Genomic DNA, 15,679 nt, shown 5'->3' with positions numbered 1-15,679 from the left:
AACGGGAACTACAAGCAAACGTAAAACCTTCAATTTCCGCCTCAACCCTGCCAATAGTAACAGACGGAACATTTTTAAAATATTTTTTTCCTGTTTGTTTCTTTATTACTCCCAGAAAACTGCCTGAATCTCCTAGAGGGACAAACATTTGCCAAATGATTTATACCTCCACAACAAAAACAAACCCTCCCATGCGAGCTGAATCTTCTATTGTCAGAAGCAATCAACCCCAGCTGCATGGGCTCCTGCTCAGAAGGGGCTGACAGCGACCGAGACCCCTGCGCACAGAATGAGACCGCTGCACTGTCCTGGGACTGAGTATGACAGGAAGGAGATATCTCTCCTCTCTCTCTAAGACGCCTGTCAATACGAACGGCCTGAGACATAGCAGAGTCCAAGGAAATAGGCCTCTCATGAAAGGCAAATGCATCTTTCAATCCCTCTGAAAGACCATGGCAAAATTGACTTCGGAGTGCAGCATCATTCCAACCAGTATCAGCTGCCCATCTCCGAAATTCTGAGCAGTATATCTCTGCGGATTGTTTACCCTGGCATAATAGACGTAGTCTAGACTCAGCCAGAGCAATACGATCCGGATCATCATATATCTGACCCAGGGCTAAAAAGAATTCATCCACTGAACGGAGAGGCCGTGCCCCCTCCGGCAGCGAAAAGGCCCAAGACTGAGCGTTACCCCTGAGCAGCGATATAATGATCCCCACCCTCCGTTCCTCATCACCAGAGGAATGGGGAAGAAGGCTGAAATGGAGTTTGCAAGCCTCTCTAAAACGCACAAAATTCTCACTACCCCCGGAGAACGTATCCGGGAGCGAGATCTTAGGCTCAGAACAAACTCCATGAACGCAAGCTGAACCGGTCACTTGAAGCTGAGAAAAAGTCTTACGGAGATCAGCTACCTCCAATGAAAGACCCTGGAAGCGTTCAGCCAAAAGTGAAACCGGATCCATGCTTGAGACGGTTTTGGCGGCTTATAATGTCACGGACGGTGTACAGGAAACAAGACAATGCAACATGCATATATGACTCACTGGATCCAAAGCTAAGGAACCAAAAGGGAGACCCCTACACAAAACCTGGCACTTTCCCTGGCTGCTCAGCCTATGCAAAAATCCCAGAGGTGGATGGTTGCATATCCACGTACCTCGACTATATAACACCTGAACACCCTACAATAGTGAGGGGACACGACCACCGGCTCCCTACACCAGACACGGAGGGAGTCAGGGTCACCTGGGATCCAGCAAACAGAAAATAACAGATAAAAGTACAGCACTTAACTTAGTAGCAGACTGGGAAATAGGATCAGCATGCACACACACACTCCAGGAAGAAGTATAAGCCGCCCAGTAATGCATTATGGGGAGGAATTTAAAGGGAAGCAATCAGTCCAACTACATGACAGCTGAGAGAGGCTAACGAGATGAGGAACTGAACAGCACAACAAAGAAAACTCAAGGAGGAGGTTCTGAAAGGCTTCTGTCAGAGCTTCTCAGCTGTCTGGTTGTGACAGGTGCCCAGTCAGTGCAGCAAGGTGTAATAGGATTGTTCCTATTACCCAGGCTGTAACCTCCCCAACTGAACCCTGTTCAACAGAAATGCTGTGGAATAATTCTTCCCTATCCTTTCCCTACACTTGAATAATATTTCCCTGCACTTGTAAAAAAATTTTTTTTAGCACAATGAAGTCTTTCCTAGCACTGTCCCTCGCGCCTGCTGACATCTCTCCCTGCACTAAGTACACTGGAAAATGGCAGAATCCAAGATGACTGAGGCTATTTATAGGGCTGTGACATCACAGGGCTGGCTGGCTGCTGATTGGCTGCATGCATGGCATTATGGATGACCCCGCCTTCCCAGAGTTCCTTGCTCCATGTCCTCACACGTGCAGCAGCCATTTTAGGAAAAAATGCGATTCATTATTACGAAGCGTGAGGAAATTAGGATTTGGTGCGAATCGAGTTTTTCCTGAAATTCGGATCGAATTCTACTTCGTCAACTTCGATTCGCTCATCTCTACCACAGACCCTTGGCCAGGGTACCAGCCTTCTGAGAGAGAGGGAGGGTGAGCTAGCTCAGGCCTTTCCTCAGCCTCAAACCCTTCTTCTGCCAAGGAGGAGACTGAGGAAGCCAGCCTAATGCCTCGTCTGTATTGTTTTGAACTTGAATTCCTCCAGTAAAGAAGCACACTGGTTTACTGCAGACCCTGACTCTCTGAACTTATTTCCCATTGGGGTACTCCGCACCTTAATAATCTCTTCTGAAAAGTAGCAGATGGTGTCCAGGGGACCAAGTGCAGTATTGGGGCCGCTCCACTGGTAGATAACTCCATTTATATGAGTCCTGCTGCAAAGTATTTCCCTAAATTGACTTTCCCTCTACATTGCCTTTCCCCAGAAAGCCCAAAAATTCTGAATACCAATGCTCACTGAACAAAATGGAAGTTGTCCAATCAGATTTCTATTGGATGGCTGGACAAAGCTATGTGAGCTAACAAGCATGACCTCCAGACTGATACATTTTAACAACTACCACTGTTGTTTGTGCAGCTGCTGATGCATTTACTCCCAGAGCATTGCCTTGACTGGATACAAGTGTAAAAGGTATAACAGAAAGTTGCTGAGCTTTTCATTATACAATGATTATGTTTATAATAGGGGTTTTCTCGGAGTGCAAAATGCATGACCTATCCAGGCTATCTCATCTATATCAGATCTGTGAGAGTCCGACTTGACACCCCCCCTGCCGGCCTGCTGTTTGAAAGGGCAGCAGAGCTCGGACTAGCGCTGCGGCCTTCTCACAGCATTCCAAGCACAGCGCTATACATTGCGTAGTGGTTGTGCTTGGTATTGCAGCCCAGGCCCATTCACTCCAATGGGACGGAGCTGCACATAGGCCACGTGACGGATGAATATGGCCTCTTCAAACAGCTAATTGGTGGGGTGACGGGAGTCCTGAGGATAGCTTATCAATACTGTACTCCCTTAAATCTCCTTTTAGTATTTTTTTTACATAAAGACATAGGGGGAATGTTTTCAACTGTATTAACTATGTAACTATGTATCGTTAGTGTACGCCGGTTTTGTGGAGTACAGAAATCACAAATTATGTCATGAGTGCTATTTTGTGGAAAAATGTGCAACTTCCCCCCTCCTTGCCACCCTCATTACACTTTAAAATCTATGCCGCTTCCGTGCAGGTGTAAATTTTATTTTCTGGTGAAGATGCGCCAGAATTAGTAACTCTTAATAATTGGGGGGAATTGTACGCTAATGGTGTTTAACTACCGCTCTTGTCTCATTCCAAAAAGGGGGCTTAGTGTATGGGGGAGGGGGGGGGGGGAGAAGACATCTACCCCGGGCAGATTTATCATCAATTACTCCAGTTCTCTGGCTTAAATGATGACTGAAATCTATGACCGCTATGAGCTAGCGTAGATTACATTCTGGTTGCACCGATTGTAGGCGGGTGTGCTAAGCCTAGTATCACACTAGCGCTTGTTACATCTGGCAGGTTGCGTCAGGATCTCCGCTGGTCCCCATTACAGTTAACGGGTCTGGACAGCAGCGCTGTAGCTTCGGGCAATGCCGGATACAGAGAAAGCCGGCACAGCCTGCCGGATGTAACAAGTGCTAGTGTGAAACTAGCCTTAATTTATGATGCAGTGTGCACACACACCAGTCCTTGGTAAATGACCCCCAATGTGTGCCAGTTTGACCAAATTATTGTCCCTTTGCTACAGCTATTTTCTTACGCTGAAGTCGTAATTCTAATACATTCTTGGTATGAGGGGTGTCAGGGGCACGATGGGCACCCTAGAAATACCTCTGGAATGATCTTTTTCCCTTTTTTTTTTTTTTTACATTCTAAAATAATAGAAACCGGATTCCCAAAAAGTTGGGACACTATACAAATCGTGAATAAAAACTGAATGCAATGATGTGGAGGTGCCAACTTCTAATATTTTATTCAGAATAGAACATAAATCACGGAGCAAAAGTTTAAACTGAGAAAATGTACAATTTTAAGGGAAAAATATGTTGAATCAGAATTTCATGGTGTCAACAAATCCCCAAAAAGTTGGGACGAGGCCATTTTCACCACTGTGTGGCATCTCCCCTTCTTCTTACAACACTCAACAGACGTCTGGGGACCGAGGAGACCAGTTTCTCAAGTTTAGAAATAGGAATGCTCTCACATTCTTGTCTAATACAGGCCTCTAACTGTTCAATCGTCTTGCGCCTTCTTTGTTGCACCTTCCTCTTTATGATGCGCCAAATGTTCTCTATAGGTGAAAGATCTGGACTGCAGACTGGCCATTTCAGTACCCGGATCCTTCTCCTACGCAGCCATGATGTTGTGATTGATGCAGAATGTGGTCTGGCATTATCTTGTTGAAAAATGCAGGGTCTTCCCTGAAAGAGATGACGTCTGGATGGGAGCATATGTTGTTCTAGAACCTGAATATATTTTTCTGCATTGATGGTGCCTTTCCAGACATGCAAGCTGCCCATGCCACACGCACTCATGCAACCCCATACCATCAGAGATGCAGGCTTCTGAACTGAGCGTTGATAACAACTTGGGTTGTCCTTGTCCTCTTTGGTCCGGGTGACATGGCGTCCCAGATTTCCAAAAAGAACTTTGAATCGTGACTCGTCTGACCACAGAACAGTCTTCCATTTTGCCACACTCCATTTTAAATGATCCCTGGCCCAGTGAAAACGCCTGAGCTTGTGGATCTTGCTTAGAAATGGCTTCTTCTTTGCACTGTAGAGTTTCAGCTGGCAACGGCGGATGGCACGGTGGATTGTGTTCACTGACAATGGTTTCTGGAAGTATTCCTGAGCCCATTCTGTGATTTCCTTTACAGTAGCATTCCTGTTTGTGGTGCAGTGTCGTTTAAGGGCCCGGAGATCACGGGCATCCAGTATGGTTTTACGGCCTTGACCCTTACGCACAGAGATTGTTCCAGATTATCTGAATCTTCGGATGATGTTATGCACAGTTGATGATGATAGATGCAAAGTCTTTGCAATTTTTCGCTGGGTAACACCTTTCTGATATTGCTCCACTATCTTCCTGCGCAACATTGTGGGAATTGGTGATCCTCTACCCATCTTGGCTTCTGAGAGACACTGCCACTCTGAGAAGCTCTTTTTATACCCAATCATGTTGCCAATTGACCTAATTAGTGTTAATTGGTCTTCCAGCTCTTCGTTATGCTCAAATTTACTTTTTCCAGCCTCTTATTGCTACTTGTCCCAACTTTTTGGGGATTTGTTGACACCGTGAAAATTTGAATCAACGTATTTTTCCTTTAAAATGATACATTTACTCGGATTAAACGTTTGATCTGTCATCTACGTTCTATTACAAATAAAATATTGACATTTGCCATCTCCACATCATTGCATTCAGTTTTTATTCACAATTTGTTTAGTGTCCCAACTTTTTTGGAATCCGGTTTGTACGATATCAGTGTTTTTTCCTGTTGCTTGCATGTCGAGCCATCAGATTAAAGCGCGCTCAGCCTTGGACCAGCTTCCCGTCCAGATGATTGCGCTGTGTGGGAAAGCCTGCCAGCCGACGGTCAAGATAAACCGTTTTCTGGGAAAGTGGGGGTCAGAGAATAGCTCAGTGTTTTCTCTTCTCTAAATACCTCATGTCATACACAGTACGGTATAAATGACGATACCCACACTATGCGCAAAAACGTATTACACATTCTTCCCTTCATAAATGGCAGAAAGGCAATAAGATTGTGGGAAAGATGAAAAGATGGTGGATACTTATATTTTCCATAATGTCTCAAATTTTAGGCAACTTTTCCTATAACCCTGTGTTGTCCCTCTGTTATTCCTCCTAAAAATGTATGAATAAATTGACCACAGGGTGTTGTGGGTCTGCTCAAACCCTGACACTGTCCAATCAGAGCTGGCAGAAGAAGGACATAACCCTGTCACTAGGAGAGTGGTAACAAACAGTTCTCAATGTATTCATGCATTTCTCAGAGGAATAATAGAGGAATGACACAATACAAAGAGGCTGCTCCAGAACTGATATTTCTTTGGAAATATAAGTATTTTGCTAACACTGACAAGTCAGTAATTTCTCTTTGAATATCTGTCAGCTGAATGCAGGCTGCTCTAGTAAAGGGGTTATCCGCTTTTTACTATTGATGACCTATCCCTATTGAAGAGAAGGCAGTGCTCGTACAAGCACTGCCTTCTCTGCTCTGTCTACCTGCTCGCAGCAGCAATTGCTGAGAATTTGCGAATATTTAGAATATAGTGCTACGGCATGTATTCGTTATATTGAATATTCAGCATTTTTTCCATCTGAACACATGATTCCTCTCTGCTTCTTGTTTGTGGGCCAATGAGAAGGAAGCAATGTCAAGTTCACAACAACAATACTTAGTGCACCAATCAGTAATCTGTAGTCAGACCTGCTAAAATGTGAAGTTGCACGTAATGCGAAAAAATATTCTATTCACTGCCGATTAGCGCAACCGCAAATATATTGGAGCACTTGATTCTATCTGCATATAAAGCTATTGTAATGTTCTGACATGCCAACCATTTTCTCCAGTCCCAGGAGAAACTCATAGAACTTCTACATTGCCGATTTTCCGCATTCAATAAAATAATCTCGAATTCGCGAATATATGACAAATCCCTTTAGGAGAAACTGAAATGAAAAAAAAAATCTAAATCAAAATGATAAAACTGTAAAAAAAAAAAAAGGAGTAAACTGCACTGACAAGTAATAAAAAATAATAATAATCCAGTAGAAAATAGTAAAAGAACGGTCACCAGTTGTACACATAATACTCAGTATTAGGCCTCATGCACACGACCGTTGTTTTGGTCCGCATCCGAGCCGCAGTTTTTGCGGCTTGGATGCGGACCCATTCACTTCAATGGGTCCGCAAAAGATGCGGACAGCACTCCGTGTGCTGTCCGCATCCGTTGCTCCGTTCCGTGATCCGCAAAAAAAATATAACCTGTCCTATTCTTGTCCGCAAAACGGACAAGAATAGGCAGTTATATCAATTGCTGTCCGTGCCGTTCCGCAAATTGCGTAACACACACGGACACCATCCGTGTTTTGCGGATCCGCAATTCACACAGCGGTTGTGTGCATGTAGCCTTATGGTGATGATCCCACATAAGGGCCAGGAATGGCAGAATTTAATGGTTTTGTGTATTTTCTATTACATCTTTAAATGCTGCTATGCTTTAATACTCGCTGTGTTGTTTATATTCATGTATGATCTTTTGGTGCTTATGTCTAATGAGATACCAGGAATCCAGAAGGCTGTATGGTTTCAGTAAAATGTAATTAACTGGAACTGGCTTATTAAAACTTGTTTTTGGAATGGCAGGTAGGATTGGTAGAGAGAACTACCATTCCACCCCTCTCCAGTATAGCTATTCCCAGATATCCCCCCTAGCTTAAAGTGCTCTCAGGTGTAGTTACTGGGATTTTTACTGGGGGGGAAAAAGAGGCCTCAGACTGTCTGGGTCAGAGCCTTGCAGCTGGTAGACCTGTCTCCTTTGAGAGAATGATCTCCTTATGACTTGTACCTGGCTGAAGTAGACATACTGGTTAGTACACGGACAGGCAAGGTCTTTGATTTGTGTTTATTTTTGGTGCCACGTCTTGTAATTGCACAACTTGGCTGTCCCCGAGTCTGCTGGATGCTGAACTGAAGGAACTCAGTCACCGCCAGCCCTGTTCACACATGCAGATCCCTCAATATAGATAGATAGATAATAGATAGATACAGAGCCGGCCTGTGGGCCCTTGGGCATTTTGCACGGCGCTTACAGCAATGAAACTGCATGTATTATAGATTAAATACCTTACACAGAGCGGATATATGTGAGTCAGTCCTTATGTGCCTACTTTTATTGTCTACCCAATGTTTCAGTCCCTCAGGTCCACTAACAAATATGTGCCCCCTCACAGTAAATATGTCAAGATATGCCCCCTTCATAGTACATATGCCAAGATATGTGCCCCCTCACAGTAGATATGCCAAGATATGTGCCCCTTCACAGTAGATATCCCAAAATATGTACCCCCTCACAGTTGATATGCCAAGATATGTGCCCCCTCACAGTACATATGCCAAGATATGTGCCCGCTCACAGTACATATGCCAAGATATGTGCCCCCTCACAGTACATATGCAAAGATATGTGCCCCCTCACAGTACATATGCCAAGATATGTGCCCCTTCACAGTACATATGTCAAGATATGTGCCCCCTCACAGTACATATGCCAAGATATGTGCCCCCTCACAGTACATATGCCAAGATATGTGCCCCCTCACAGTACATATACCAAGATATGTGCCCCTTCACAGTACATATGCAAAGATATGTGCCCCCTTCAGAGTAGATATCCCAAATATATGACGAATATTCTACAAAATATTCATGAAATATTGCAAATTTGAATCTAGCCCCTGCCGCTCATCACTATTTATTACTATGGAGGGGGCACAGAGGTCTTTATTACTATGGAGGAGCCACAGAGGGCATTACTAATGTGAAGGGGGCACAATGGGCATTTCTATTAAGGAGGGGGCACAGAGCCAGAGGGCATTACTACAATGAAGAGGGCACAGTGGGCATTATTACTGTGAAGGGGGCACAATGGGGATTATTACTATGAAGGGGGCACAATGAGGATTATTACTGTGAAGGGGGCACAGAGAGTGCATTACAACTGTGAAAGGGGCACAGAGAGGGCATGACTACTGTTAGGGGGCACACATCTGTACAAAACTACTGTGAAGGTTGTACAATGAGGGCAATACTACTGTAAGGGGGCAGTGTTGCGGGCTGCAATGCACAAACACAGACCGTGGGGCAGCCGCAGCGGATTGCGGACCCATTCACTTTAATGGGTCTGCAATCCGCCCGTTCCACAAAAAGATAGGACATGTTCTATCTTTTTGCGGAACGGAAGTACAGGACGAAACCCCACGGAAGCACTCCGCAGTGCTTCCGTGGGTTTCCGTTCTTTGCTTCCGTTCCGCACCATTCCGCATCTCCAGATTTGCAGACCCATTGAAGTGAATGGGTCCGCATCTGTGATGCGGAATGCCCACGGAACGGCCCCCTTGTGTTGCAGATCCGCAAATGCGGTCCGCAATACAGCAACGGGCAGCACATGTTCGTGTGCAGGAGGCCTAATCATCCAGAAAATAATACTAATTTGATTCCTTAGTGGTTGATACCTTTTAATGGCTAACTGAAAAAAAAAATGACAAAACTGCTTGATTTCAAGACTACCCAGGTCTCTTCACCAGGCATCTCATAACCTTTTAGATACTTTGTTATACAATGCCTGAAGAAGAGACCCGAGTCTTTTTTTATCTCCTATTTTCTGGCTATCATAGTACAAAGATATTTTATACTCCCCATCCAAAGGAAGAGTTCTATACTGTGTATATCCGGGCTTCTCCTCCGCGCCCCTGATGACATATCCTAGAGTTAACCTTCTTTCAACACGAATTTCTTAAGACTTGCCAAACTTAAATCTCATTTGTTTACAATATTGATGGATGGTAATGCACTGAGGGATTCTACATGGCTAGAGGACATTGCAAAAACTGCCACATACCACAATTAATGGGTAAATTGTATAAAAATATCTAAATGCCACACTCTGCTCCCCTGCTTTAATTTTTTGAGGGTCAAGTATCTTTTATTTATATGAAAGCGGCTAGTCTGCTTTAAACCAATTAGTAGGTGGTATAAAACCCATCCATTTTTGTTGGCATTGCCAATCTGATGTAGGCTCTTACCTTCACATATGGTGACAATGTTCTAAAATGCGACCTTATTGGGAAGGAACATAGGAATCACTTGAGTGGATTTGAAACCAATCTTTGACTTTTTCACGTCATCTAATTTTTCTAAACCTCCCACCTTCAGGTCAAGAGCTTCAGACTCCATTGAACTCGGCTAGCGAGTCTCTACCATCGGGCTCTCCATGGCTACATAAAGTTGCGGACATATGCAGTTTGGATGAACTTGCCTCCTTCCCCAGAGGTTTCGGCATATAAGGCGCCCAGGGTTGGACTTCCGACAGCTCCCTCAGTTCACAAACTTGATAATAAACAATGTGCAGTAGCGCTCCCAGATGTCTTTTCTTTAAACTTTCCCAGTTTTGGTAACCTGGAGTGAGTCTCTTGACATTCAATGTATATGATTTTAATTACACACAGTGTCTACTGGAATGCTATATTAAAGGGACATTTCCATCAGAAAGTGGTATTTTTTTTAAACTCAAAAGTCAAAGAATTGACTTATTGTTTTTCATTTCGGCAGGTCTATACCATTGAAAATTAAATGGGTAGATAGGGAACCCATTGTCAGTTTACTACAGCTATGAGGGTTAAATGGCATCTGCTAGTAAAATAGTAGATTAGTAGAATTGGGATAGCAATATGACCGCTCTATTGTTCTGTTGATAGATCTAGATGAGGATGGCCACAGAAGAGCACTGCACAATTATCAGTGTAATGGTGAGTCATTTATCCCTTTCCCTTTGTGGTCGCAGTTAATGGTCTGCGTGAGAAAGTCGCGGCTATTTGCTGTGCTAAACGTCCAACGAAAGAAGGAAATTGAAGAGACAGGACAGGAAGTAGAATACATGGAGTGACTAAATTATATCCAGAAAACCATCGACCTATTCTTTTATTTAAAAAATACATTGAATATTTACATATAAGTTGTTAATATGTGACTAAAAATAATTGATGGAAATGTCCCTTTAACTGAAACGTATCCTGACTCCCGAGGAATCTGCTCCATCTTATTATTAACACAAAAATATAAAGAAATGCGGGGGAATCCAGTTCACGCTGCATGGGAACGGAGGCGGCATATAATGTTGTATTTTGACAAATGGCGAGGTAAATGTCATTTATACCGCTGCTGTGTATTACCTTGAATATGTATTTCCCTGCGTAATGTAATCATCTTCAGAGGATATTGATTTATAACCCAGAACCGTATCCAGCAGCGAGGCCCGCACAGGAGTAAGAACATCGCTTTATTCTATCCAACTGAACCTGGGTCCAGGAGACGACTGTGTGAACAGCAGCTAATGTAAAATGACACAGCCACGCAGATAGTCTCTAAATAATCTCCTAAACGTTTGAGTCTACAGCTCCTATGCAAAACTATGCGTTTCTACAACAATCTCTTTCATCAACCCCCTGCTTCTAGATAGATAGATTGATGTTAAATAGGGATAATAGAAATAGATAGATGATAGATAGATAGATAGATAGATAGATAGATAGATAGATGTAGATAATAGAATATAGACAGACCGATGGATAGATATATAGACAGATAGATGGATAGACAGATATACTGTCGATAGATAATGATAGATAGATAGAACAATGCATGAATAAATAAATACATAAATAAATAAATAGAACAATGTTACTTTGGGGAGTAACATTGGATGTTTGTAAACATTTCCTCTATTGCTGTTCTGCAAAGTCATCAACTCACTACTTTAGTGCATTTTGAAGGGTTAACTTGCACTGTGATTTATGCTGTTGCTTGAGCTTATACTGTTTTATATTCTTGAATTGCTTTTTAGATGACATGTCCTGTTCATTTGCACTGCTATTGCCATGTATTTGCGCTGAATTGTGCAAAGGGTTAAATCAGAGCCAGTTCACACAGGGCTGTATTACACCAGCAGATAATAGTGCAGATCATCACTAATAAGCATTCGTAGGAACGCTCGTCAGTGATGACCTAGGAGTATAAGGCTACATTCACATGTCAGTATTTTTCTATAATCCGAATTTCGGTCCGTTTTTTGCGGATCCGTTGTTCCTGAAAATGTTTCCGTATGTCATCCGTATGTCATCCGTTTTTTGCGGATCCGCAAAAAACGGAAACATGTATACATTCAATAATCAAATAAAGTTGTTTGGATTTCTTTGAAAAAAAAGTGAAAAATAAAAAATAAAAAAATTATTTGCTATGTGTTTCCAGGAACGGATTCCGCAAAAAACGGAAGACATACGGAATGACATCCGAATGTCTTCCGTTTTTTGCGGATCCATTGACTTTGTATTGTACCAGGATCCGAATTTTGCGGAAAAGAATAGGACATGTTTTATATTTAAACGGACATGCGGAACGGAACAACGGAAACGGACAGCACACATTGTGCTGTCCGATTTTTTCCAGGACCCATTGAAAATGAATGGGTCCAGATCTGGTCCTGATCTGTTCCGCAAAAAACGGAACAGATCAGGAAAGAAAAAACGGAAGTGTGAATGGACCCTAACAGTGCTGCCGATTACCCGATGAGTGAGGGAATGCTTCCTTCCTGACATTCGTCAGCCGATGGTGTAATACTTTGGGAATTTCCAGTCTCTACACTGCAAAGCTAGTAATCTTCTACTGCTGTCATAAGGGACTATTAAAGGGCATCTGTCAGCAGATTTGTAGGTATGAAACTGGCTGACCTGTTACATGTGCGCTTGGCAGCTGAAGGCATCCATGGTTCATATTTGCCCACACTGCTGAGAAAAATGAAGTTTTAATATATGCAAATGAGACTCTAGGAGCAACGGGGGCGTTGTCATTACACCGAAAGGCTCTGCTCTCTCTGAAACTGCCAGGCCCTCTGCACCATGATTGACTTTAGGAGAAGTCAGGGCCAGACATGATCACATTTACACTGCCTGGCTCGGTAAATCAAAGTGAAAAGGGCACGGCAGTTGCAGAGAAAGCAGGACACATGTGAACATGGGACCAACACAGATGCCTTCAGCTGCCAAGCGCACATGTAACAGGTCAGCCAGTGTCATAGGTACAAATCTGCTGACAGATGTCTTTAAGAGCTGAGTTTTGGAGGGAAAAACCAGAAACAGTGAACTTTTGACCATCTGGTTTAGCTCTGCCAGATGGTTGTAAACTTCTGAAAACTGCTTACTAATTCCCATTGATTTGCATTGAGGCATAATGCAAGTCTATGGTAGCCATGAATTGCAAACCTGTTTCTGTTAGGCTGTGCTTCTCCGGTTTCACCTTTCTCACTAGAAGATCAGTTAGAAACTGTATAAAAGTAGAACAGTCACAGCCCCTAGTGGTCGGCTTATAGGGACCAGTGTTTAGTAGGAGGGACTCTGCCAGACTGCATAAGTCACCAGAAGAAGATGCTGAGATGGGGATACTCTACCATAGACCTTGGGTTACGAGCCCCTTGACCAGGGAATCCAGCCGACTGACTGAGCCATAGACCCTAGGACACAAACCTTTAGTCAGGGTGCCAGCCTTCTGAGAGAGAGATGGACAGCTAGCTCAGGCCTTTTCTCATCATCAAACCCTTCTTCTGCCAGGGAGGACACTGGGGAAGCCAGCTCAGTGCACTGCCTATATTGTTTTGCACTTGAATTCCTCCAGTAAAGAAGCACAATGATTTACTGCAGACCTTGACTCTCTGGAATTATGTCACATTGGGGTGCACCATACTTTACCATCTCCTCCGGAGAGCAGCAACATGTAGTGACACCTTGACGGTGTTGAGGGTATCCAACATAGCGTTGGGGGCCACCTAAAGCTTGGCAACTGAAATAGAAATAGATAAAAGCATCAGTTACAGCGTGTCACATCACAGCTCCATGGATATTCATTAGATGCGTTCACAATGTGGCATTGTGATCTTCATGGCGGGTGACACATGTTGCCTCGTAGCCCCAGCTTTATGGAAATACCTTTTGTCAATAGGATGTTTGCTATTTTGCTTCCATGGTTCTGCATCGCGATGTGGGTGCAAAAATAAACATGTATGTGTGAATGGGGCCTTATCAGGTGTTTTCCCAAAGGCTTTTCTTTAGGAAAGATAAACATCTGCACCCCCCCCCCCCCCCACACACACACACACACAAATGTGTGACTAAGAAATACCACTCCAAGAAATACTTGCAAAAGGCTATTTGTGTGTTATTAGTTTAGATTGAGTTTTTTTGTGGCTTTGATATCTATCTCATATCTGTCTAGCTATCTACATGTCTATCATTAATCTATCTATCCATCCAATATTTATCCATTTATTATACACATTTATATAACACTGACATATTCTGCAGCGCTTTACAGACATTAGCATCCAACTGTCCCCAATGGAGCTCACAATCTAAGTTTCCCATCAGTTTGTCTTTGGAGTCTGGGAGGAAAACGGAGGAAACCCACGGAAACACGGGGAGAACATACAAACTCCACGCGGATGTTGTCCTTGGTCAGATTTAAGTCTAGGACATCGTGCAGATTTCTATCTATCTATTTCATATACAGTACAGACCAAAAGTTTGGACACACCTTCTCATTCAAAGAGTTTCTTTATTTTCATGACTATGAAAATTGTAGATTCACACTGAAGGCATCAAAACTATGAAGTAACACATGTGGAATTATATACATAACAAAAAAGTGTGAAACAACTGAAAATATGTCATATTCTAGGTTCTTCAAAGTAGCCACCTGTGGTAGCCATGCTGGTTCAGTATGCCTTCAATTTTGAATAAATCCCCAACAGTGTCACCAGCAAAGCACCCCCACACCATCACACCTCCTCCTCCTTGCTTCACGGTGGGAACCAGGCATGTAGAGTCCATCCGTTCACCTTTTCTGCGTTGCACAAAGAGACGGTGGTTGGAACCAAAGATCTCAAATTTGGACTCATCAGACGAAACCACAGATTTCCACTGGTCTAATGTCCATTCCTTGTGTTCTTTAGCCCAAACAAGTCTCTTCTGCTTGTTGCCTGTCCTTAGCAGTGGTTTCCTAGCAGATATTCTACCATGAAGGCCTGATTCACACAGTCTCCTCTTAACAGTTGTTCTAGAGATGTGTCTGCTGCTAGAACTCTGTGTGGCATTGACCTGGTCTCTAATCTGAGCTGCTGTTAACCTGCGATTTCTGAGGCTGGTGACTCGGATTAACTTATCCTCCGCAGCAGAGGTGACTCTTGGTCTTCCTTTCCTGGGGCGGTCCGCATGTGAGCCAGTTTCTTTGTAGCGCTTGATGGTTTTTGTGACTGCACTTGGGGACACTTTCAAAGTTTTCCCAATTTTTCAGACTGACTGACCTTCATTTCTCAAAGTAATGATGGCCACTCGTTTTTCTTTACTTAGCTGCTTTTTTCTTGCCATAATTCAAATTCTAACAGTCTATTCAGTAGGACTATCAGCTGAGTATCCACCTGACTTCTCCACAACGCAACTGATGGTCCCAACCCCATTTATAAGGCAATAAATACCACTTATTAAACCTGACAGGGCACACCTGTAAAGTGAAGACCATTTCAGGTGACTACCTCTTGAAGCTCATCAAGAGAATGCCAAGAGTGTGCAAAGCAGTAATCAAAGCAAAAGGTGGCTACTTTGAAGAACCTAGAATATGACATATTTTCAGTTGTTTCACACTTTTTTGTTATGTATATAATTCCACATGTGTTAATTCATAGTTTTGATGCCTTCAGTGTAAATCTACAATTTTCAGTCATGAAAATAAAGAAAACTCTTTGAATGAGAAGGTGTGTCCAGACTTTTGGTCTGTACTGTATATCTCTCCATCTCTTGATCAATCTCCTATCTA

The sequence above is a fragment of the Bufo gargarizans genome, chromosome 4 (assembly GCF_014858855.1).
Source record: "Bufo gargarizans isolate SCDJY-AF-19 chromosome 4, ASM1485885v1, whole genome shotgun sequence".
In the NCBI taxonomy this organism is placed as follows: Eukaryota; Metazoa; Chordata; class Amphibia; order Anura; family Bufonidae; genus Bufo; species Bufo gargarizans.
Note: the sequence above shows the minus strand (reverse complement) of the source record.